This window comes from Procambarus clarkii, chromosome 20, assembly GCF_040958095.1.
Source record: "Procambarus clarkii isolate CNS0578487 chromosome 20, FALCON_Pclarkii_2.0, whole genome shotgun sequence".
NCBI classification, from domain to species: Eukaryota; Metazoa; Arthropoda; class Malacostraca; order Decapoda; family Cambaridae; genus Procambarus; species Procambarus clarkii.
The window spans coordinates 24718480-24742403 of NC_091169.1; the positions used below are offsets into that span (position 1 = coordinate 24718480).

The 23924-nt window shown below is 43.7% G+C and overlaps 1 protein-coding gene across 3 annotated transcripts in view; it reads right to left on the bottom strand.

Annotated features, from left to right (window-relative positions):
- The window catches only part of LOC123755429 (tripartite motif-containing protein 3), a 239559-nt gene that overhangs the window by 67055 nt on the left and 148580 nt on the right, over positions 1 to 23924 (bottom strand). The window contains exon 1 of one of the 3 annotated variants that reach the window (XM_045738086.2): positions 3066 to 3288. The exons of the other annotated variants lie outside the window; for them this stretch is intronic. The gene's annotated coding sequence lies outside the window, so the exon portion shown is untranslated. Of the gene's footprint in view, positions 1 to 3065; positions 3289 to 23924 lie in introns of those variants that run through there. 3 annotated transcript variants of the gene reach the window in all.

A 23924-nucleotide genomic window follows, 5' to 3' on the forward strand; every position in this document is an offset into this window, starting at 1 on the left:
ATTATGGCGGTGTGTCCACTCACAGGATGAGTGAAGCTGCCCAATACTGTCACTATGGCGGTGTGTCCACTCACAGGATGAGTGGCGCTGCCCAATACTGTCACTATGGCGGTGTGTCCACTCACAGGATGAGTGGCGCTGCCCAATACTGTGCTCACCTAATTGTGCTTGCGGGGGTTGAGCTCTGGCTCTTTGGTCCCGCCTCTCAACCGTCAATCAACTGGTGTACAGATTCCTGAGCCTATTGGGCTCTATCATATCTACATTTGAAACTGTGTATGGAGTCAGCCTCCACCACATCACTTCCTAATGCATTCCATTTACTAACTACTCTGACACTGAAAAAGTTCTTTCTAACGTCTCTGTGGCTCATTTGGGTACTCAGCTTCCACCTGTGTCCCCTTGTTCGCGTCCCACCAGTGTTGAATAGTTCATCCTTGTTTACCCGGTCGATTCCCCTGAGGATTTTGTAGGTTGTGATCATGTCCCCCCTTACTCTTCTGTCTTTCAGTGTCGTAAGGTGCATTTCCCGCAGCCTTTCCTCATAACTCATGCCTCTTAGTTCTGGGACTAGTCTAGTAGCATACCTTTGGACTTTTTCCAGCTTCGTCTTGTGCTTGACAAGGTACGGGCTCCATGCTGGGGCCGCATACTCCAGGATTGGTCTTACATATGTGGTGTACAAGATTCTGAATGATTCCTTACACAGGTTCCTGAACGCCGTTCTGATGTTAGCCAGCCTCGCATATGCCGCAGACGTTATTCTCTTTATGTGGGCTTCAGGAGACAGGTTTGGTGTGATATCAACTCCTAGATCTTTCTCTCTGTCTGTTTCATTAAGTACTTCATCTCCTATTCTGTATCCTGTGCCTGGCCTCCTGTTTCCACTGCCTAGTTTCATTACTTTGCATTTACTCGGGTTGAACTTCAACAGCCATTTGTTGGACCATTCACTTAGTCTATCCAGGTCATCTTGTAGCCTCCTACTATCATCCTCTGTTTCAATCCTCCTCATAATTTTTGCATCGTCGGCAAACATTGAGAGGAACGAATCTATACCCTCTGGGAGATCATTTACATATACCAGAAACAGTGTAGGTCCAAGGACTGACCCCTGCGGAACTCCACTTGTGACGTCTCGCCAATCTGAGACCTCACCCCTCACACAGACTCGTTGTCTCCTGTTGCTTAGGTACTCCTCTATCCACCGGAGTACCTTCCCTCTCACTCCAGCCTGCATCTCCAACTTTCGCACTAGCCTCTTGTGTGGCACTGTATCAAAGGCTTTCTGACAATCCAAAAATATGCAGTCTGCCCACCCTTCTCTTTCTTGCCTTATTTTTGTTGCCTGGTCGTAGAATTCAAGTAACCCTGTGAGGCAGGACCTGCCATCCCTGAACCCATGTTGATGCTGTGTTACAAAGTTCCTTCGCTCCAGATGCTCCACTAGTTTTTTTCGCACAATCTTCTTTTCTTCACAATCTTCTTTTCGCACTGTCACAATGGCGGTGTGTCCACTCACAAGATGAGTGGCGCTGCCCAATACTGTCATTATGGCGGTGTGTCCACTCACAGGATGAGTGGCGCTGCCCAATAAACTCGCCCCTCGGGGCAAAATTTAAAAAAAAAAATTAAAAATCATGTATGAAAGGAGGATGAAGTGTTCCCAATATATTTTCCTTGTATGCAGCTCCCCCGCGCTCACTTTCCCTTGAAACTTGCATCACTCTTGCATCAAACTTGCTTGCATCAAAACTTGCATCAAAAATCATAAACAATGCTTGATCTCAGCCTATCCTTAAAAATCATAAACAGGGGGCGCAGGAAGGTGGGGTGGACTAACGAGCAATTGGCTCGTTAGGACTGCACGTAGTAGTTATAATACAAATAACTACCAAAAAAAAAACTTGGCCTAACTACACAAAACTACAAATTATATATTTATAACCTAGATTTTTTATATAACACGGTGTGGGAAGCATTTGTAAACGCGCCATCAGGAACAGTTGGAGCCTCTAGCAACTGCTTCATGATTGGTTGGACAGCAGTTCCCGGACTGGGACCAGCAGTCATTCAACATCGGGGGACCAGCTTGTGACCTCTTGACAACACCCAATACTTTGATACAATATTACATGATGTAACTAAACATTAATTCTAAGATTCCTTCTGACGGGGTTTGAAGACCTGACCTCCGTCGTGAAGGGGGGGGGGGGGTCGCTCCCGTATTATAGAACGATCGTCTAATGACATTCTGAATTGTTACTCGGTTACACAAATACCATAAAAAGCATTAAATTTAGTCAAGAACACGTAATGTTCTTTAACAATAACATTTTGCACCTGTCCTTACGATTAGGCATAAAAACAAGGAATTTTAAGAAACCGAATAAATAAATATCTTAATGGTGTTAAAACCTTCCAAATATGGCTGAGAGCCAAGCTCAACTCACTACAACAATCTTCAACATATTATTTGTATAAACGTGAGGAATGGCCTTACAAAACTAAATTTAAATTTCAGTCTTAAACCCAGAGAATAAAGATGCGTTTTTCGGTATATATAAGTAACCTGTTAGCGGGGGGGGGGGGGGGGCCTGACAGCTGAGTGGACAGCGCTTCAGATTAGTAGTCCTGAGGTTCCGGGTTCGATCCCCGGTGGAGGCGGAAACAAATGGCCAGAGTTTCTTTCACCCCAATGCCCCTGTTACCTAGCAGTAAATAGGTACCTGGGAGTTAAGACAGCTGCTACGGGCTGCTTCCTGGCGGTGTGTAACAAACAGGAGGCCTGGTCGAGGACCGGGCCGCGGGGACGCTAAGCCCGGAAATCATCTCAAGATAACTTCAAAATAACCTTGGGTAGACCTCTGGAGTATACACGAGTTTCCTTGCTAGAGTACCGACATGAGCTTGGCTATCAGTGTACGCTTAGAGCCGAGCTGCACTAGCGGGGGGGGGGGGGGCAGAGATACACCTCGGTAGTAGGCAACAGCTGACAAAAATGCATCTTCAAGCCACCATCAAATCAAATCAAGTGTGAGATTGAGAGAGAAACAATAACTCACCTTAGTGGTTCAACGGCCAAGTAGGGGGGGGGAGGCGGGGCTCTTCACACTCTTCTACACTCTCAACAACCACTTCAAACACCTGAACCTTCTTCACATATATACAGGTGTTACACAAAGTCGATCCGTGACATGCCTAGCTAGCCACACTGGCGCACACACGGGGGGAAACACGAGAGCGTCAACCACCATTGGACCACGACGCCATGACAGGCAAGCGGCTCAGGACATTAACAGCCTAAATATGTTTGACATTTTTGTATGCACGATTTATTCATTTTTTTCCCTGAATCTGAGGCAAGGATTAATAAGCCAATGTAGTAGAATTATTAAATTATAATTAGTATTGTTTTTGGTGCATTGCGTACGCAAGTATTTTAATACTAGGCTATTTCCTCAGAGCAAAACGTATATACACAGTATTATATTTGTCTTGTTTATTTGCTACATAAACGAATGTTGTTGTTTTAGTGTTGCAATGTTAAATCAGTAACGAGCACTGACATAATTGTATCACAAGATAAAGAAGCCGCCATGTAAAAGTTGGAGGCGCCCGTAGCCTCTGCAGGAACCACCGGCCAGTACTGAGAGTATTTTGAGCGGTCTCAACACCGCGCAGTTTAATTCCCTTGGCGGCCATGTTGGTTTACCGCTCTAAGCTGTCTCTGGTACAATTATTGTCTGGTATTATAATTGTCTGGTACTGCGGGACATTCTATGACCCGGAATTCTAGTTCTACGTGACTCCTCGTGTAACAGACAAAGTATTGTAAGCGATCATTGGTGTTACATTTGCAAATACGGTCATTTTTTCACTTCATGTTACATATTATAAACGTGTCTGGTTATAAATTATATAACATTAAAAATGACAAAAACATAAGCTATCTGTTAACAGGACAATATGTATTAAGATTACAAGATTACAAGTTCTGTAATCTATTATTAAGAATACAAGTTCTGAGAATTGTAAACAGTCTGTCACTCCACAACATGACCAAGTAATTATTACCTTTAGTACAGGTAAATTACAGCTTGATAATGGTCCTAGAACGGACCGAAACGTCGTCGTTTCTTCATTTTCTGATGACAGGTTTGGTCATCACACCTTTAGTCAAGATAACGTCTCAATACCTATAATTTCGGAGGAAATTATATTACGATCCATAACACAGAAAGTGCCGCGTTTTCTTTGCAATAATATAAGACTCGAGTGTGTGTGTGTGTATATATATATATATATATATATATATATATATATATATATATATATATATATATATATATGTCGTACCTAATAGCCAGAACGCACTTCTCAGCCTACTATGCAAGGCCCGATTTGCCTAATAAGCCAAGTTTTCCTGAATTAATATATTTTCTCTAATTTTTTTCTTATGAAATGATAAAGCTACCAATTTCATTATGTACGAGGTCAATTTTTTTTTATTGGAGTTAAAATTAACGTAGATATATGACCGAACCTAACCAACCCTACCTAACCTAACCTAACCTATCTTTATAGGTTACGTTAGGTTAGGTAGCCGAAAAAGTTAGGTTAGGTTAGGTTAGGTAGGTTAGGTAGTCGAAAAACAATTAATTCATGTAAACTTGGCTTATTAGGCAAATCGGGCCTTGCATAGCAGGCTGAGAAGTGCGTTCTGGCTACTAGGTACGACATATATATATATATATATATATATATATATATGTCGTACCTAATAGCCAGAACGCACTTCTCTGCCTACTATGCAAGGCCCGATTTGCCTAATAAGCCAAGTTTTCATGAATTAATTGTTTTTCGACTACCTAACCTACCTAACCAAACCTAACCTAACTTTTTCGGCTACCTAACCTAACCTAACCTAAAAAGATAGGTTAGGTTAGGTTAGGTAGGGTTGGATAGGTTTGGTCATATATCTACGTTAATTTTAACTCCAATAAAAAAATATTGACCTCATACATAATGAAATGGGTAGCTTTATCATCTCATAAGAAAAAAAATTGAGAAAATATAATAATTCAGGAAAACTTGGCTTATTAGGCAAATCGGGCCGTGTATAGTAGGCTGAGAAGTGCGTTCTGGCTACTAGGTACGACATATATATATATATATATATATATATATATATATATATATATATATATATATATATATATATATATATGTCGTACCTAGTAGCCAGAACTCACTTCTCAGCCTACTATGCGAGGCCCGATTTGCCTAATTAGCCAAGTTTTACTGAATTAATATATTTTCTCAATTTTTTTTCTTATGAAATGATAAAGCTACCCATTTCATTATGTATGAGGTCAATTTTTTTTTATTTGAGTTAAAATTAACGTAGATATATGACCGAACCTAACCAACCCTACCTAACCTAACCTAACCTATCTTTATAGGTTAGGTTAGGTTAGGTAGCCGAAAACGTTAGGTTAGGTTAGGTTAGGTAGGTTAGGTTGTCGAAAAAACATTAATTCATGAAAACTAGGCTTATTAGGCAAATCGGACCTTGCATAGTAGGCTGAGAAGTGAGTTCTGGCTACTAGGTACGACATATATATATATATATATATATATATGTCGTACCTAATAGCCAGAACGCACTTCTCAGCCTACTATGCAAGGCCCGATTTGACTAATAAGCCAAGTTTTCCTGAATTAATATATTTTCTCTAATTTTTTTCTTATGAAATGATAAAGCTACCCATTTCAATATGTTTGAGGTTAATTTTTTTTATTGGAGTTAAAATTAACGTAGATATATGACCGAACCTAACCAACCCTACCTAACCTAACCTAACCTATCCTTATAGGTTAGGTTAGGTTAGGTAGCCGAAAAAGTTAGGTTAGGTTAGGTTAGGTAAGTTAGGTAGTCGAAAAACAATTAATTCATGAAAACTTGGCTTATTAGGCAAATCGGGCCTTGCATAGTAGGCTGAGAAGTGCGTTCTGGCTACTAGGTACGACATATATATATATATATATATATATATATATATATATATATATATATATATATATATATATATATGTCGTACCTAATAGCCAGAACGCACTTCTCAGCCTACTATTCAAGGCCCGATTTGCCTAATAAGCCAAGTTTTCATGAATTAATGTTTTTTCGTCTACCTAACCTACCTAACCTAACCTAACCTAGCTTTTTTTGGCTACCTAACCTAACCTTACCTATAAATATAGGTTAGGTAGGGTTGGTTAGGTTCGGTCATATATCTACGTTAATTTTAACTCCTATAAAAAAAAATTGACCTCATACATAGAGAAAAGGGTTGCTTTATCATTTCATAAGAAAAAAACTATAGTAAATATATTAATTCAGGAAAACTTGGCTTATTAGGCAAATCGGGCCTTGAATAGTAGGCTGAGAAGTGAGTTCTGGCTACTAGGTACGACATATATATATATATATATATATATATATATATATATATATATATATATATATATATATATATATATATATATATATATATATATATGTCGTACCTAGTAGCTAGAACACACTTCTCGACCTACTATGCAAGGCCCGATTTGCCTAATAAGCCAAGTTTTCATGAATTCATTGTTTTTCGACTACCTAACCTAACTAACCTAACCTAACTTTTTCGGCTACCTAACCTAACCTAACCTATAAAGATAGGTTAGGTTAGGTTAGGTAGGGTTGGTTAGGTTCGGTCATATATCTACGTTAATTTTAACTCCAATAAAAAAAAATTGACCTCATACATAATGAAATGGGTAGCTTTATCATTTCATAAGAAAAAAATTAGAGAAAATATATTAATTCAGGAAGACTTGGCTTATTAGGCAAATCGGGCCTTGCATAGTAGGCTGAGAAGTGAGTTCTGGCTATATATATATATATATATATATATATATATATATATATATATATATATATATATATATATATATATATATATATATAATCTACACCTGGCCAACCCCCCCCAGGTCTTTATACCTAGTTAGTCACTCTCTTTTTTAATGGAATGTGATGGGCAACCCTTGCTTGGCCGCTTGGACAGCGGGAGCAACAGTTGGGCTACCACTTGGTCAGCGGGAACGGCAGCCCAGAACAATAGCCTCCTAGACAGATAAGATAAATTAACATTACTTTTGCACATAAGGTCATGAAATAAATCATGTTTGTGGTGGTGTATGCTGAGGTAGGCAGCCTGCCAGGTGGTGGTGTTGTGAATGTGGTGGTGGTGTGGTGGTGGTGGTAGTGTGGTGGTGGTGATGTGGTGAGTCGTAGGGAGTATGCCTATAACCATTCATCTAACTCCTCTCAACGTGTACTTGTAGGCAAACTTAAATTGTAATTGAACTTCAGCGACGCTCAGTCGCACTCAATAAATATTTTTAAGCTCATTTTCAAAGATTGCTTATTTGCACTAATTACTTTTGGTAACAAGTTAAAGACTGCTTATTTGTAAATAAGCAATTTAGCAAATTGATTGCTAAATAGCTTATGGTGTCCAACAAAAGATTATATTAAATTTGTATATTTGTATCAAAAATTTTGTTGTACATTCAAAGATTGCGTATTGATCTTCAGCATTGAAGGAAATTGTAGAAAGACAATTAGTCTATAAGAAGCAAGGAACCTGCAGGACTCTATGACCTCGACGAAGGCTCGAACCTGCATTACTAGGGTTCACCCCCCCGGCCTACACAGTACCTCTTCCCCAGTGATTGCCTACAAGGATTGTTCGCTCCTGGAGCTTATTAATTTAGCTCCATGACTAATCAATTCCCGGCAACACTCGTGGTGCAATTTGGGCAGAATGTTTAATTAAATCCTGGTGCATATTGGGCTGCGCTGAGTCTGCATATTTGAAAGAAAGCTTGAATGGTCCCCAAGCATTGCCGGGGAATGGATAGTCATGAAGCTTACTTAATAAGCTCTAGGACTAGCCAAACCTTCCAGGCAATTACTGGTGAAGTGGTTATGGTACTCTGTATGCCAGAGTGTGTATATATGATATGTATATATGTATATATGATATGTATATATAATATTGCTGGTCTGGACTTCTTGTTATGTAGCGCCTTGTTGATGTCGAGTCTTCTGCTGTCTTTATACCTGTCGATTATTTCAGTGTTGCTTGTCAAGATGTCTCTGGTGATGATCTAGTTATATGTGTGGAGATTATATACTCCGTGATGGAGCCCTGTTGTTTGTGCATTGTTAATCGCCTGGAGAGAGAGACGTTGTTGTCTTGCCTATATACTGAGATCTCAGTCATGTAGAAAAATGAAGTGTGGGTTCACCTCAATCTACGATTCACCTAACCTACAATTTGTAGGGAGTATTGAAGGATAGGATGAGGTGATAGGTTGCCTGACCTAGGAGGCCTGGTCGACGACCGGGCCGCGGGGACGCTAAGCCCCGGAAGCACCTCAAGGTAACCCCAGCTTCTAGTTGTCGATTCAGGATGGTGTTGAGAGTGGGATTGCATAGTACCTCCTCCTTGCAAGTGATAGTACCTCCTCCTTGCAAGTGATAGTACCTCCTCCTTGCAAGTGATAGTACCTCCTTCTTGCAAATGACAGTACCTCCTTCTTGCAAATTCAGCTCTAACAATCGTGTGGTGGCGTGGGTATGAACGTTTCACCATTTTGTTCTTGACAAGATAAGGACTCCAGGCTGACGCCGCACATGCCAGAATTGGTCTGACGTATGTGCTATACAAGGCCATGCATAATTCCTTATTCAGTTTTATAAATGCAGTTCTTATGTTGGCCAACCTAGTATCCGCAACTGATGATATCGCTTGATGCGGGCTCCAGGAGACAGCCTCTATGCGATAGCAATGTGAGAATGATTGAGGGAGGGAGGGAGAGAGGGAGAGAGAGAGAGGGATGGAGGGATGGAGGGGAGGGAGAGAAGGATCAGAAAGTGTGATGTAGGGTAGGGGCCTCGTAGCCTGGTGGATAGCGCGCAGGACTCGTAATTCTGTGGCGCGGGTTCGATTCCCGCACGAGGCAGAAACAAATGGGCAAAGTTTCTTTCACCCTGAATGCCCCTGTTACCTAGCAGTAAATAGGTACCTGGGAGTTAGTCAGCTGTCACGGGCTGCTTCCTGGGGGTGGAGGCCTGGTCGAGGACCGGGCCGCGGGGACACTAAAGCCCCGAAATAATCTCAAGATAACCTCAAGAAGGGTGAAGGAGGTTTGGGGGCGGCTTTAGAAACGAATCATGTCTTAAAGTTGTTGTTGTTTAAGATTCGCAACTTGGAACAAAAAGTTTCAAGTAGCACGGGCTATGGTGAGCCCGTAGAGGACTTGCCTGGCACAGGAGAGGGACTGGTGTCTTGAGGTGTGGGCGGCGACAGTGGTGGAGAGGCGGGGGATTGGGTGACGGGTAGTGGGTGGACGGGAGAGGTGGTGTGTAGGCGGACAGGGGATGGGTAGCAGGTTCTGGGGGAGACGGGAGAGGTGACGGGTGGGAGGGGAGCTAGCAGAAGGAACAGGAGAAGTTGTCAAGCAGCCAGAGGAAGGGGGGGGGGGGAGGGAATTATCGGGGGAAAGCGCCAAGCCATCACGACTACATAGCACTTGGAAGGGGTCAGGATAAGGATTTGGGATGGGACGGGGGGGGGGGGGGAGGGACAGACTAGCTGATGGGTTGCTAACGAGCGTGAACCGTCCGAGGGACGGAGGACACACTAACCAGTTTTTATTTTTATTTTTTTTATTGTTATTATTTTCTACCACAGACGTGGCCACACATTTACAATGCTAACCAGCATATATACATTTTCTTCTGTCCTCCATGGACACTAACCAGTGTGAAGTATGAAATATAAACATATATATCTTACTCTTATAATCAACTGGTGTACAGATTCCTGAGCCTACTGGGCTCTATCATATCTACATTTGAAACTGTGTATGGAGTCAGCCTCTACCACATCACTGCCTAATGCATTCTATCTGTTAACTACTCTGACACTGAAGAAGTTCTTTCTAACGTCCTTGTGGCTCATTTGGGTACTAAGTTTCCACCTGTGTCCCCTTGTTCGCGTAGCCCCCGTGTTAAACAGTTTATCCTTATTTAACCTGTCATTTCCCCTGAGAATTTTGTATGTGGTGATCATGTCTTCCCGAGCTCTTCTGTCTTCCAGCGACGCGAGGTACAATTCTCGCAGCCTTTCCTCGTAACTCATGCCTCTTAGTTCTGGGACTAGCCTAGTGGCATACCTCTAAACGTTCTCCAGCTTCGTCTTGTGCTTGACAAGGTACGGGCTCCATGCTGGGGCCGCATACTCTAAGATTGAATTCAATTTGTATAATTTATAACGTATACACAAGAACATGGGAACTGCAATAGAGGGGACCCAAAAATCCCCTCTAATCATTTGTGTGTGCTTTCCTCCGAGGCTGTGGGTCCCCTCTCTTCCAGGTAGAGGTGGCGCCCCCTTATATATACAAAAATTTACATGTGAATAATATAGGTTATACATACATATAAGATATACATGTGTATAAATTGTACATGTATACATTGGTGAATGATATATAACAGGCCGACTTAATACTCCCTTAAACTTATACCAATAACCACTTCAAAAGTTAATTCTGGCTATTCCAGACTCGGCCATTTTAAAAATACCTGGAACTTAAGAAACCAATCGGAAATTAACTAACAGAAAATTAACTAACAGGAAATTAATTAAAAGTAGGAACTTGTCTAAAGAGTCGAAAACAAGACTTCCTGTTTCCCGTCATATTTATACTACGATTGTTTCAAGCGTAGTTTTGACATATATATATATATATATATATATATATATATATATATATATATATATATATATATATATTATATATATATATAATCCTATCATATATATATATATATATATATATATATATATATATTATATATATATATAATCCTATCATATATATATATATATATATATATATATATATATATATATATATATATATATATATATATATATATATATATATATATATATATATATATATATGATAGGATTGGTTGGATATAAATAGGAGCTGCCTCGTATGGGCCAATGAGGTGATAGGAAACTTTCCCAATCGTTTCTAATCCTACCCAGGGACTGAACCCGGGGTCCCACGATTGTGAGACGAGGACGCAGTCCACTCTGCTATAACAGCTGATCATCAAAACAATGGCCCAAGTGCTTGCTAACTCACTCGCCTCGCCCTGGGGATCTCCCTACACACACCTGGCCACACTCGCCTCGCCCTGGGGATCTCCCTACACACACCTGGCCACACTCGCCTCGCCCTGGGGATCTCCCTACACACACCTGGCCACACTCGCCTCGCCCTGGGGATCTCCCTACACACACCTGGCCACACTCGCCTCGCCCTGGGGATCTCCCTACACACACCTGGCCACACTCGCCTCGCCCTGGGGATCTCCCTACACACACCTGGCCACACTCGCCTCGCCCTGGGGATCTCCCTACACACACCTGGCCATCATGTACCTGAAAAAAAAAAAAATCTATTAGATGAATAGAATTCAGGAACAAGTCGCACGAACATCATAGAGCATATTAACATATTTAGCAATAATATTACACATTTAACAATAATATTACATAATTAACAATAATATTATCTCCAAATAGTTTCCGGTTAGATCACTGTAGAGGTGACATGACTTTCAGCAATATACTCTAATGGAGAGGTTACAGTGAGGGGCGAGAAGAGTAACAAGCGGGGTACCGCAAGGATCAGTGCTGGGACCCATACTATTTCTCATTTATGTAAATGACCTGTCTATGAGCCTGATATGTCTATACCTCCAAGCGATGCAAAATTAACGAGAAGAAGTGAGACAGATGAGGATTGTAAGATTTTCAAAGTTGACTTAACAAGCTGCAGAGCTAGTCCAAGAAATGGCTTCTGGATTTCAACACCAGCATTTGTAAGGTGATGGCATAGGGAACAGGTGCCAGAAGATCAAAAGGACGGTACACAATGAAGGACTACCTCCCTGTACCGACTAGAGAACAAGACCTGGGAGTGGACCTAACACCAAACCTAACCCCAGAGGCTCATATAAATAGGATAACGTCAGCAGTATACTCTATGCTAGCGAAAGTTAGAACATCTTTCAGGAACCTAAATAAGGAGGCATTTAGATCGCTGTACATCGCCTATGTGAAGCCAGTTTAAGAGTATGCCGCCCCAACGTAGAGCCCCATCTAAATGAAAAATAACATAAAGACACTTGAAATGGTTTAGAAGTTTGCAAAGAGGCTCGTCCCAAAATTGGGAGGGATGAGGGTATGAAGAGAGACTGAAAGAACTAAACCTGATAAAGCTAGGAAAGATAAAGGGGAAACATAAGAGCAACATAAAATACTTAGGGAGGATTGATAGTGGAAAAAGATGAAATGTTCACACTGAATATCAATAGAACTAGAGTAAATAGATGGATGATTGAGACTCAGATGAGTCATAGAATCGTTAAAGTTTTCTTTTAGCGTAAGAGTAGTGGAAAATAGAATGAACTAAAGGAGTAGGTTGTAGACGCAAACTCCATTCATAATTTTAAAAGTAGATATAATAGGGAATTAGGCCAGAGTCATTATATTAGACAACCGGTGGCTAGAAAGGCTGGTTCCAAGAGCTAAAGCTCAATCCTACAGGCCCAACCAGGAGAGTACACACTCTGAAACACACTCAAACACCCCTCCCCCACCCCCACACACACAGTGTAACACAGGTGTAACATACTAATAACATTATAACAGGTATATAGCGGGTATATATTCGCTGACAGAATTTGAGTATAACATATAACAACATGTATGACAATATAACCAACATCTTTAGCGTGACGACAGTCTTCTGAAACACTGCAGGAACTCAGAAGTAACGGAGAGAGATGTCACTCACTGATACAACTGTTGCTATGACAGCCCCTGGGAAGTCCCGGAGCCTGTACACCAGTTAACTGAGAGCTGGGACCCAACAGCAGAAGCCCAACCCACACAATCACAGCCAAGTGCATCTACCTGAATACCCATACACACAGCCTGACAGATGACTATTAGAGTTCAACTTAAGAAACTGCAAGGTAAGGTGGATAAGGTAATTATGAGGATAAAATCCTAAATCCAGTATTACTATATAGCACTTGGAAGGAATGTGAGGATTAGTAGTTGGGTTGTTAAGATGCAATGAAGGCGCGGTGCTCAATCAATTGCACTGTCGGGGGTGAAACTCGGACCCTGCAAGAAGCGAGGCCGACATAAGGTGCTAACCGGGAATGAAAGACTCGTGCAGGAGGGGGAAAAAAAGTTGCTGTGACACCAACTCTATCTCCAGAGGCAGACAAAGACTAACCCAACGTCTGCGTAGCCACGAGAGAAGGAAAATGGCAGCGAATGAATAGGTAATCAGACTCCAGAAGAGACTGGCTGCCACCACAACGACAAGGACGTATGTCTAGTGCTAAATGAGAGACATTTATAAGTGAGAGACATTTATAAGTGAGAGAGAGAGAGAGAGAGAGAGAGAGAGAGAGAGAGAGAGAGAGAGAGAGAGAGAGAGAGAGAGAGAGAGAGAGAGAGAGAGAGTGAGAGAGAGAGAGAGAGAAAGAGAGAGAGAGAGAGAGAGAGAGAGAGAGAGAGAGAGAGAGAGAGAGAGAGAGAGAGAGAGAGAGAGAGTGAGAGAGATATCTTAACGTACAGAACCTGACCATCGAGACTAAGCCAAACAGAAGTGAGGACAGAAGAGGTACAAGAGGAAGACAATATGGCAGCAGACGAGATGTCACCCTGGGTCCTGAAGGAAGTGGTGGCGACCCTGACCTATCCCCTTGCAGTGTGTGTAATTAGTGTCATTATAACAAATTAAAATATGTAATCCACGTAATCAGATCCAATGTAATTACTATATTAATAAAACATTATTATTATTATTATTATAAAGAATTGCCAGAGTTATGGACCCATCTTCCTGTTTAGATAAAACAGGTAAAACAGGTAATGTTATCTCATTACAAGAGCCGCTAGAGCTGCAGGAAATAAGTAAAACAGAAGAAGGGAAATAGGAAGAGAAGAAGAATATGAAGGAGGAGGAGGAAGAATCAAGAGGAGTGTGAAAGAAGCCCAACCATTCTCACACGTGTCTACAGCTGACTAGTTAAGGAACTCACAGGGAGGTGATATAAGGGAGAGACATGGTCGGTACTAAGAAGATTCAGGGGTTGGTATGATAAGATTTAGGGACGGTATGAGGAAGATTCAAGATAGCAGGGAGATTCAGATATGGAATAAGGAGGGAACAGGTTGAAATGAAAGGGAGACAATACCGGTGTAGGGAGGAAGGAGGAGTCAGCAGGAGGGGTGAACAGAGATATGTTCCCAGCATACAAGTTTTTACCCGATGGTCCCCCCTCCAGAACGATAATTTCAATATAACATATATACGACTCGACACCACTAAAAAAAAATGTATCTATTATATCTTGATTAGACGGGACTGTTGCCTTGTTTGGGGTGTCCATGATAAAGAAGGCGGGGGGGGGGGGCTTCGAGGGAACGGCGGGCCAGCATTCACCTAGCATTTACGTATCCATTTACGAAACCTGTAGATCTTTTCTCAATTGGTGGCTTTGTTTATATTTATGAGGTAGGAAGCACTACGAGGCTGTTGACGACAATAACAACCTTGGGTTCCGCAGTTTCGAAGTTCCTGAAGTGTTTCATGAACGTAAACAAAGGCGCCATAATTAAGGAAAGATAAACAGGTTTCGTAGTGTTAAGTAAGGCTTGATGAATGCTGGACCCCTGGGTTCACAGCGGTGTATATTGAATGATATAATATATATATAAACTGTCGTGGTATTGTTTAATTGCTGTGAGCACCGTTGGGTAGTTTATTGTGATCCCCATACTCATCCCTCGAGTAGTTTGTGATCCCCATACTCATCCTTCGAGTAGTTTGTGATCCCTATACTCATCCTTCGAGTAGTTTGTGATCCCCATACTCATCCTTCGAGTAGTTTGTGATCCCCATACTCATCCTTCGAGTAGTTTGTGATCCCCATACTCATCCTTCGAGTAGTTTGTGATCCCCATACTCATCCTTCGAGTAGTTTGTGATCCCCATACTCATCCTTCGAGCAGTTTGTGATCCCCATACTCATCCTTCGAGTAGTTTGTGATCCCCATACTCATCCTTCGAGTAGTTTGTGATCCCCATACTCATCCTTCGAGTAGTTTGTGATCCCCATACTCATCCTTCGAGTAGTTTGTGATCCCCATACTCATCCTTCGAGTAGTTTGTGATCCTCATACTCATCCTTCGAGTAGTTTGTGATCCCCATACTCATCCTTCGAGTAGTTTGTGATCCCCATACTCATCCTTCGAGTAGTTTGTGATCCCCATACTCATCCTTCGAGTAGTTTGTGGTCCCCATACTCATCCTTCGAGTAGTTTGTGATCCCCATACTCATCCTTCGAGTAGTTTGTGGTCCCCATACTCATCCTTCGAGTAGTTTGTGGTCCCCATACTCATCCTTCGAGTAGTTTGTGATGCCCATACTCATCCTTCGAGTAGTTTGTGATCCCCATACTCATCCTTCCAGTAGTTTGTGGTCCCCATACTCATCTCGTGAGTCTTGTGACTGGAGACTAGCTAACTGGAGACAATGGCTGACTGGGAACGCTAGATGGATCCCTGACCACTAATGACAATCACCAGTTAAATGACTGTGTAGTTATATAAGATGCTGAGTTGTGGGTAGATGGTAGAGTGTCCAGCTGTGTGTGTGTGTGTGTGTGTGTGTGTGTGTGTGTGTGTGTGTGTGTGTGTGTGTGTGTGTGTGTGTGAGTGTGAGTGTGTGTGTGTGTGTGTGTGTGAGTGTGTGTGTGTGTGTGTGTGAGTGTGAGTGTGAGTGCCTTGGAGTTTGACAAGTGCGTGGTGGCCTCGACCCCAAGTCATCCCAAACACAAACTTTAAAATATTGTTTCCTGAGAGGCTGGTGAGGGGGGGGGGGGGGGGAGAGAGGGAGAGGGAGGGAGAGGGAGGGAGAGGGAGGGAGAGAGAGAGGGAGAGGGGGAGGGAGAGGGGGACGGAGAGGGAGAGAGAGAGAGAGAGAGAGAGAGAGAGAGAGAGAGAGAGAGAGAGAGAGAGAGAGAGAGAGAGAGAGAGAGAGAGAGAGAGAGAGAGAGAGAGAGAGAGAGGGGGGGGGGTAGGCAGACAGACAGATAGATAGATAGATAGACACAGTCCCAGAACAAGAACTAAGAGGTATGAGCTACGAGGAAAGGCTACGGGGACTAAGCCTCCCGTCCCTGGAAGACAGAAAAGTAGGGGAGACATGATAACCGCCTATAAAATTCTCAAAGGAATTGACAGGGGTAGACAAAGACAAACTCTTTAGCACGGGTGAAACACGAACAAGGGGACACAGGTGGAAACTTAGTAACCAAATGAGCCACAGAGACATAAGACATAATTTTCTCAGTGTCAGAGTAGTTAACAGATAGAATGCATTAGGCAGTGATGTGGTGGAGGCTGACTCCATACACAGTTTCAAATGTAGATATGATAGAGCCCAGTAGGCTCAGGAACCTGTACACCTGTTGACTGACAGTTGAGAGGCGGGACCAAAGAGCCAGAGCTCAACCCCCGCAAGCACAACTAGACAAATACAATATCGCAAACACAGGATAAACATTTGGTAGTACCGTCACCTCCTTGTCTACGAACATCAAGTCTTCAATCAAAGTCATTACCAATCAGACACAATTCTCGTCAGCCTGTCAAGAGTGCTAATCCCTAACGAGGAAATATCAACAGCAACTTCTCCAGCGAGACAACAAAGTTGAGATGACCATTTAGTCGGCAAAATTGAGCGCCACGGAGACTGAATCTCCGCAGGAAGACAAGATTGAATAATAGATGTTTGAGCCCCGTGGAAGTGTCTACGATGCGTCCTAACGCCACAGTATGAGGGGGTAGACTATAGGGACTTGGAGGCTGGAGGTGATCCTTGAGGATGACCTTCTCGCCAGGTTGGCCTTCAGGTGCCACCACGAGGAGGACCTCCCTTGTATATAGCTACCGCTTCATTATGGCGGTCCGCAATATATCCCAGTTGACGGGGACAGGCGCTCTAAAGTTCCCAGTTTATACGGAACTGTTGTGATGGTCATCTGACTCATCCACACTATGGCCCAGGTGGTTCACACTATGGCCTAGGTGGTCCACACTATGCCCCTGTTGGGCCACGGGGCCATAGAGTGGACCATAGAGATAGTGGTAGACGCGACTAAAGCTTCCGAAACTCCTTAATATTCCAGTCATTAATTTTTCCCTCAGAAGGCGTCCTTGGGACAGAGAGGGCGACCATAACCTGGTGGTGGCGGCGGCGTGCTCAGCATCACTGTGTGTCTGAGGTCCAGTTGTGACCACCCTCGGTGTTAGCCAGGCAGAGGGAGTTGTTGTTGATCTTGTTGTAACATTAGTTTAGGTTCACCGAGTCCTTGCGGTGCCGGGCCAACCCAACCTGTATCCTGGATAACGCGTATCCCAGAGGGTTAAGCTATCTTTAACTAGATTTCACACTTTGGAGGATATAAGAAACAGTGGGGACATGATCACAGCATACATGATACTGAGGGGGGCTAGAAAACGTCTTTAAATTGAGAGAAATTTGGACAAGAAGATATAAGTGGAAGCTGGAAACACACAAGAGTCAAGAAATGTAAGGAAATACTGATACCCTGTACGAGAGGTCGGCAAGGGGAACGCACTGAAGGAAGAAGTTGTAGAAGCCTCCTCCATCCTCAACTTTAACATAGGTCTTTAACAATACATATCAGAATATTAACTAAAGCCAGATATACACACATGTGTTCGACTGAGTGACACAATCCCTCACAGCAGTTAACACAGTTAAAAATCTCCAGCGAAAATAACATTACGTGAATTATATCTGAAAAATTACAGTAACTCTTTAGAGAACAATTTCTCCCTCTGGGCGCCAGAGGGAGCATACACATTAAGACGAAGAATGATGGTGTCAAGAAACCAGGCCCCAAATTCACAAAGCAGTTACGCAAGCACTTACGATCCTGGGGCCAGATTCACGAAGCAGTTACGCAAGCCCTTACGAACCTGGGGCCAGATTCACGAAGCAGTTGCGCAAGCACTTACGAACCTGGGGCCAGATTCACAAAGCAGTTACGCAAGCACTTACGAACCTGGGGCCAGATTCACGAAGCAGTTACGCAAGCACTTACGAACGTGTACATCTTTCTCTCAATCTTTGACGGCTTTGGTTACATTTATTAAACAGTTTACAAGCGTGAAAACGTGCCAATCAACTGTTGTAATTGTTATAAACAGCCTCCTGGTGCTTCGGAGTTCATTAACTGTTTAATAATTGTAAACAAAGCCGCCAATGATTGAGAAAAGATATACAGGTTCGTAAGTGCTTGCGTAACTGCTTTGTGAATCTGGTGCCACATCCTCGCATACAGAACAATATGATTATTATCCATCTCGGTATTAAGGACTTTAATGTGCATTAAGGACTCTTTTTTAGCAATCAATATCATCGTATACTCCCCAAGGGAACAAGTCCGTACGAGGCGAGGAGTCACAATAACGTGGCTAAAGTAAGTTGACCAGACCACACACTAGAAGGTGAAGGGACGACGACGTTTCGGTCCGTCCTGGACCATTCTCAAGTCGATTGTGAATGGTCGACGATTGAAAACTATCGACTTGAGAATGGTCCAGGACGGGCCGAAACGTCGTCGTCCCTTCACCTTCTAGTGTGTGGTCTGGTTAAATCCGTAGGATTTATGAGAATTACAAAATAATCCCGTAGCACAGGAAGTCTCTTAACACCTTGTACACCTTGTGTTCCTGGGCGGAGTTTACCTCAAAATTATGATGTGTACCGAAGGAGAGTACTTGTAAACTGTTTACTTCCATAAATGATCCCATTAATGTGAAGGGGTAACTGGTGGACTGTGGGTGTATAGGTGTGGGTAGGTTAGGTGTGGGGTAGGTTAGGTGTGGGGTAGGTTAGGTGTGGATGAGTGCTCAAAACAGAGGATGTGGGTTACTGTGGGTAGATTTCGGCGACTATTGTTATGTAAGGGAAATCGTGGACGACATCTTGAAGAGGGAAATCACCTGAATGTGATGAACTATGAGAAACCACCAAGAAGATCAGGAGCGCAGGTTCAATCCCATTTCATGCTCTCAATATTTCCTCCTTTCAGGATAGGATCTTGAAAGCAGAGAAATTGCAAAGAGGGGTGGGAGAGTCGTGGGTGGCTGTGGGTGGCCGTGGGCGGTCGTGGGTGGCTGTGGGTGGCCGTGGGCGGCCGTGGGCGGCCGTGGGCGGTCGTGGGTGGCTGTGGGCGGCCGTGGGTGGCCGTGGGCGGCCGTGGGTGGCTGTGGGCGGCCGTGGGTGGCTGTGGGTGGCCGTGGGCGGCCGTGGGCGGCTGTGGGTGGCCGTGGGTGGCTGTGGGCGGCCGTGGGTGGCATGGCGAACTCACACAAACTAGAATGGGAGATGTGGTGGGCGGCAGCATTACCATATCCTGTCCTGGCAGAGGTCGTGGGCGGGGGATTATGAATTACTTGATTTCCGAGGCGTGTGGGCGTGCGGGCGTGTGGAGGCCCCGGCAGGGAAGGAGGAGGGAGGGGGGTGAGGAGCTGGTGAAACCTCCAGTGGGTCAGGTGAAACCCTTTCCCCTCAATAAGGTAAGCCTTACCCTCCCCTCGCCCCCCTACCCACCATCAACATAAACCTTTTCCATCCTCTTTCATCAAGGTAAACTTTCCCGTCCATAAAGGAGAACCCTTACAATCCCCCCTTCAGCTAGGTAAACTCCTCCTCTCCCCTCCCCACGAAGGTAAACCTTACCCTCCCCCTCCATCAAGGGTAAATCTCACCGCGTCAGGTTTTCCTCGACCCCGCTTCCTTAGGCTCAGGTTTGGGCAAGGCGGAAGAGGTTAGGGGAGGAGGAGGAGGGTAAGGAAGAGCTCCGGTCAAGGGTGTCATTTCTGTTAATGTCTTAGGCGCCCCCCCCCCCCACATTCCCTCCCCATCCCCCTCCCCCACCCCCACCCCCACACCCCCTCCCCAACCCCCTTCTCAACACCCCTACCAACACCTTCACCAGGATTGTGGCGCAGAGTTGCAAAACATAGGGTGCTTACTCCCCCACACCTGTCTTTCTCACTCCCCCACACCTGTCTTTCTCACTCCCCCACACCTGTCTTTCTCACTCCCCCACACCTGTCTTTCTCACTCCCCCACACCTGTCTTTCTCACTCCCCCACACCTGTCTTTCTCACTCCCCCCACACCTGTGTGGGTGAGTGATTATATATATATATATATATATATATATATATATATATATATATATATATATATATATATATATATATATATATATATATATATATATATATATATGTGTGTGTGTGTGTGTGTGTATATCACGAAAATAAACACGTGATTAAGAATGTGACAATGTCAGACCACGGAGGAAAATGAAACAGGAATTTCCTTAAGTACTTTCGTATATTAAATACATCTTCAGAAGGAATGAAGATGTATTTCTTCTGAAGATGTATTTAATATACGAAAGTACTTAAGGAAATTCCTGTTTCATTTTCCTCCGTGGTCTGACATTGTCATATATATATATATATATATATATATATATATATATATATATATATATATATATATATATATATATATATATATATATATATATAGTGAGCCCTTCCACTATATATATATATATATATATATATATATATATATATATAGTGAGGTGTGTGAGCGTGATTGCCTGTGGGCGCGTGTGTTTGTCGGTGTATGTGCGTGCGGGTGTGTGGGCGTGCGGGTGTGTGTGTGCGAGTGGGCGTGTGGGTGATGGGGTGGTGCGTGTGGACGTGAGAGGGTGTCAGGGTCGAGCTATATAAGGTGGCCAAGAGGCCCATGGGAGAAACCAACATGGGATATGTGGTATCAGCAGCTGATATGATGCTCCAAGTGCTGGGTGGATCCCCCCACCAAACACATCCCTACACATCCCTACACGTTCACGGCACACCCAAGCATCCCTGCAACATCCTAACACAACCACACATCCTTCCTACAGATCTCCACCACAGGTGTTCAGGAATCTGTACACCGGTTGATTGATAGTTGAGAGGCGGGACCAAAGAGCCAGAGCTCAAACCCCGCAAGCACAACTAGGTGAGTACACCCACATTCCCATCAAACACAATCCGTATGTTACTCTTGGGTTTCTCACGCTTGTCATATACTGTCAAAGTTAATAACAACTTTCCTAACATTTCAAGATTCACTCACATTTTTCTCATAACCTTACACTCACTGAGGCTAAACTCTAGTAGCCATCTGCCTGCTCACCCCCGTAGTACCCTCCTGATTCTCAGGAGTGACTTCAGTGATAAGGTAAACCAAATATTTATTTTCACAGAAAGATTTAAAAGCGTCAAGCCATTACGACTATATAGCACTGGGAAGGGGTCAGGATAAGGATTTGGGATGGGACGGTGGGAAAGGAATGGTGTATCACTATTACATCATACTGAATAACAATGTTCATAAAAATGTTATTTTCCCGGTGGAAATAACGAATGCGGTGCGCGTGGTTGATGAATTATTTGAATTTCATTTCATAACGGCCGCCAAACAAAGTTAATTTATCTTCATGAAAAGGACATGTTTATAACTCTGTCTTAAGAGTTATATATATCACTTAGTTCCAGGTTATGACGTGGACACCATCAATGGAATATGGCTTATGGTCTCAATTTTTAATTTGAGGATTGCCTGCGATGTAGAAAAATAATAATATATTTCATTGTGAAGCTTGAACTGTGTTATTCAGAATTTCTTGTACCAATAGCGACTACGGATGGAATGACCGTAATATTAATTAATGTACAAACAAAATTTCCATGTTTTGTACTCTTTTGTAGAGTAGAAGTTTTGAAAGGGTTATTAGGCTAATGAAATTTATTCTGCCTTTTTAGGATGTATTTAAGGAATTCGTCTCAACATTTCACTAATATTTTCGAATTTTAAATTAACTTATTTTTCTTTTAGTTCCTTAAGGAATGCTTCTAGTATGTTCGCCTGGTATAACGGTCGTTTGAGTTAGGATTTATGATTGATAGAGAATAGGCTACCGTAGAGGTGGCACAGGCATGAATAGCCCTGCTTGATGGGATTCTGGGAGTTCTTCTACTCCCCAAGCCCGGCCCGAAGCCAGGCTTGACTTGTAAGAGCTTGGTCCACCAGGCTGTTGCTTGGAGCGGCTTGGAGCCCATAAGTGGAGGCTGTTTGAAGCCATTACTAGTACCAGCAGCTGGTACTGGGAATGGCTTGTTGATGGATGGTGGCTCGCAGGTTCATGTCCTGCAGGTGGCTTGGTTGTTCAGCCAGGTGGATTATGGATGGATGCGTCAGCTATCCTCAGCTTAATTCGGCGTTAAGATTGTTGTTGTTTCAGATTTAGCTACTCAGAACGAAGTGTCCATGTAGCACGGGCTATGGTGAGCCCGTAACTTACCTGGCACAGGAGCGGGGCAAGTAGCACGGGCTATGGTGAGCCCGTGGTGGACTTACCTGGCACAGGAGCGGTGCCTCTCTCGTGGCGTTAAGAGTTGGTTTGGGCTTTTATAAGCGTTGATGGGAGAGATGGTAGTTGTGTAGGTGGTGATGGGGAGTGGGTGGTGGTGGTAGTGGGGGCCTGGGTAGGTGCTCGGGTAGCGGGTACTGGTAGGTGGGTGTAGGTGTAGTATGTGTAGGTGTTACAGTGGTTATTGCAACCACCGTAACCTCTTCATTCATCGTCATAACTGTAGTCATCATCCCTACCACCATTCCTTCCACTGACATCACCACCACTACAACCACCACCACCACCACCACCACCCGCATATAAACCACAGGTTTGGTCTGATTAACAAGTACCTGCTTGGCCACAACTATGCTAGGCCATCAGATTAACACCGCTGACACGTGGCTTATACATAAACAATACACACACACACACACACACACACACACACACACACACACACACACACACACACACACACACACACACACACACACGCACACACACACACACACACACACACACACACACACACACACACACACACACGATACCAGACATGAAAATCGATCAAGTTAGAAACATGACATTGGTGGTGGCATTGAAATATAATGGGGACCCCACGTATCTGCTCGCTAGGGGGGGCGCCTCCATGGGTATATACCACAGTGGGTATGGGTACCAGAGGCTGATAGCGAGGGAGGGCAGCCGACGAGGTATCCTAGTAAGCGAGTTACATTAATATGGGCCGACGTGGCCAATATATCCGGAGGTAGTTTATGACAGGACACGGGCCACTATATCTCATGGTGGGTGGTGGGCTCTCTCTGGTGGGCAGCTGGGCTGTCAGCCCACTACGTCGTGTGGTGGGCTCTCGAAACCGGACTTCTAAAAGCTGTTTGGCTTTCCGGTGTGTACCTGCAATGTATATAAAGGTACATTTTGAGGGCACGGCACAGGTGATGTGTGTCTACCCCAGCCGTGGCAGACTCAGGCAGAAGCTGTGCAACTAAAGGCCTTCCGCGTCCAGTTTATGGTGGTGGGTTGCTCAACAATATTCCCAGCTGATGGGTTGTCCGCCCTTGTCGAGCAGGGCGCTCCAGGCCGTCTGAGTGCCACCAAACTTCCCTGGCACAGGTTTACTGCCGTATCCTGGAACCTCAAACATGTCTT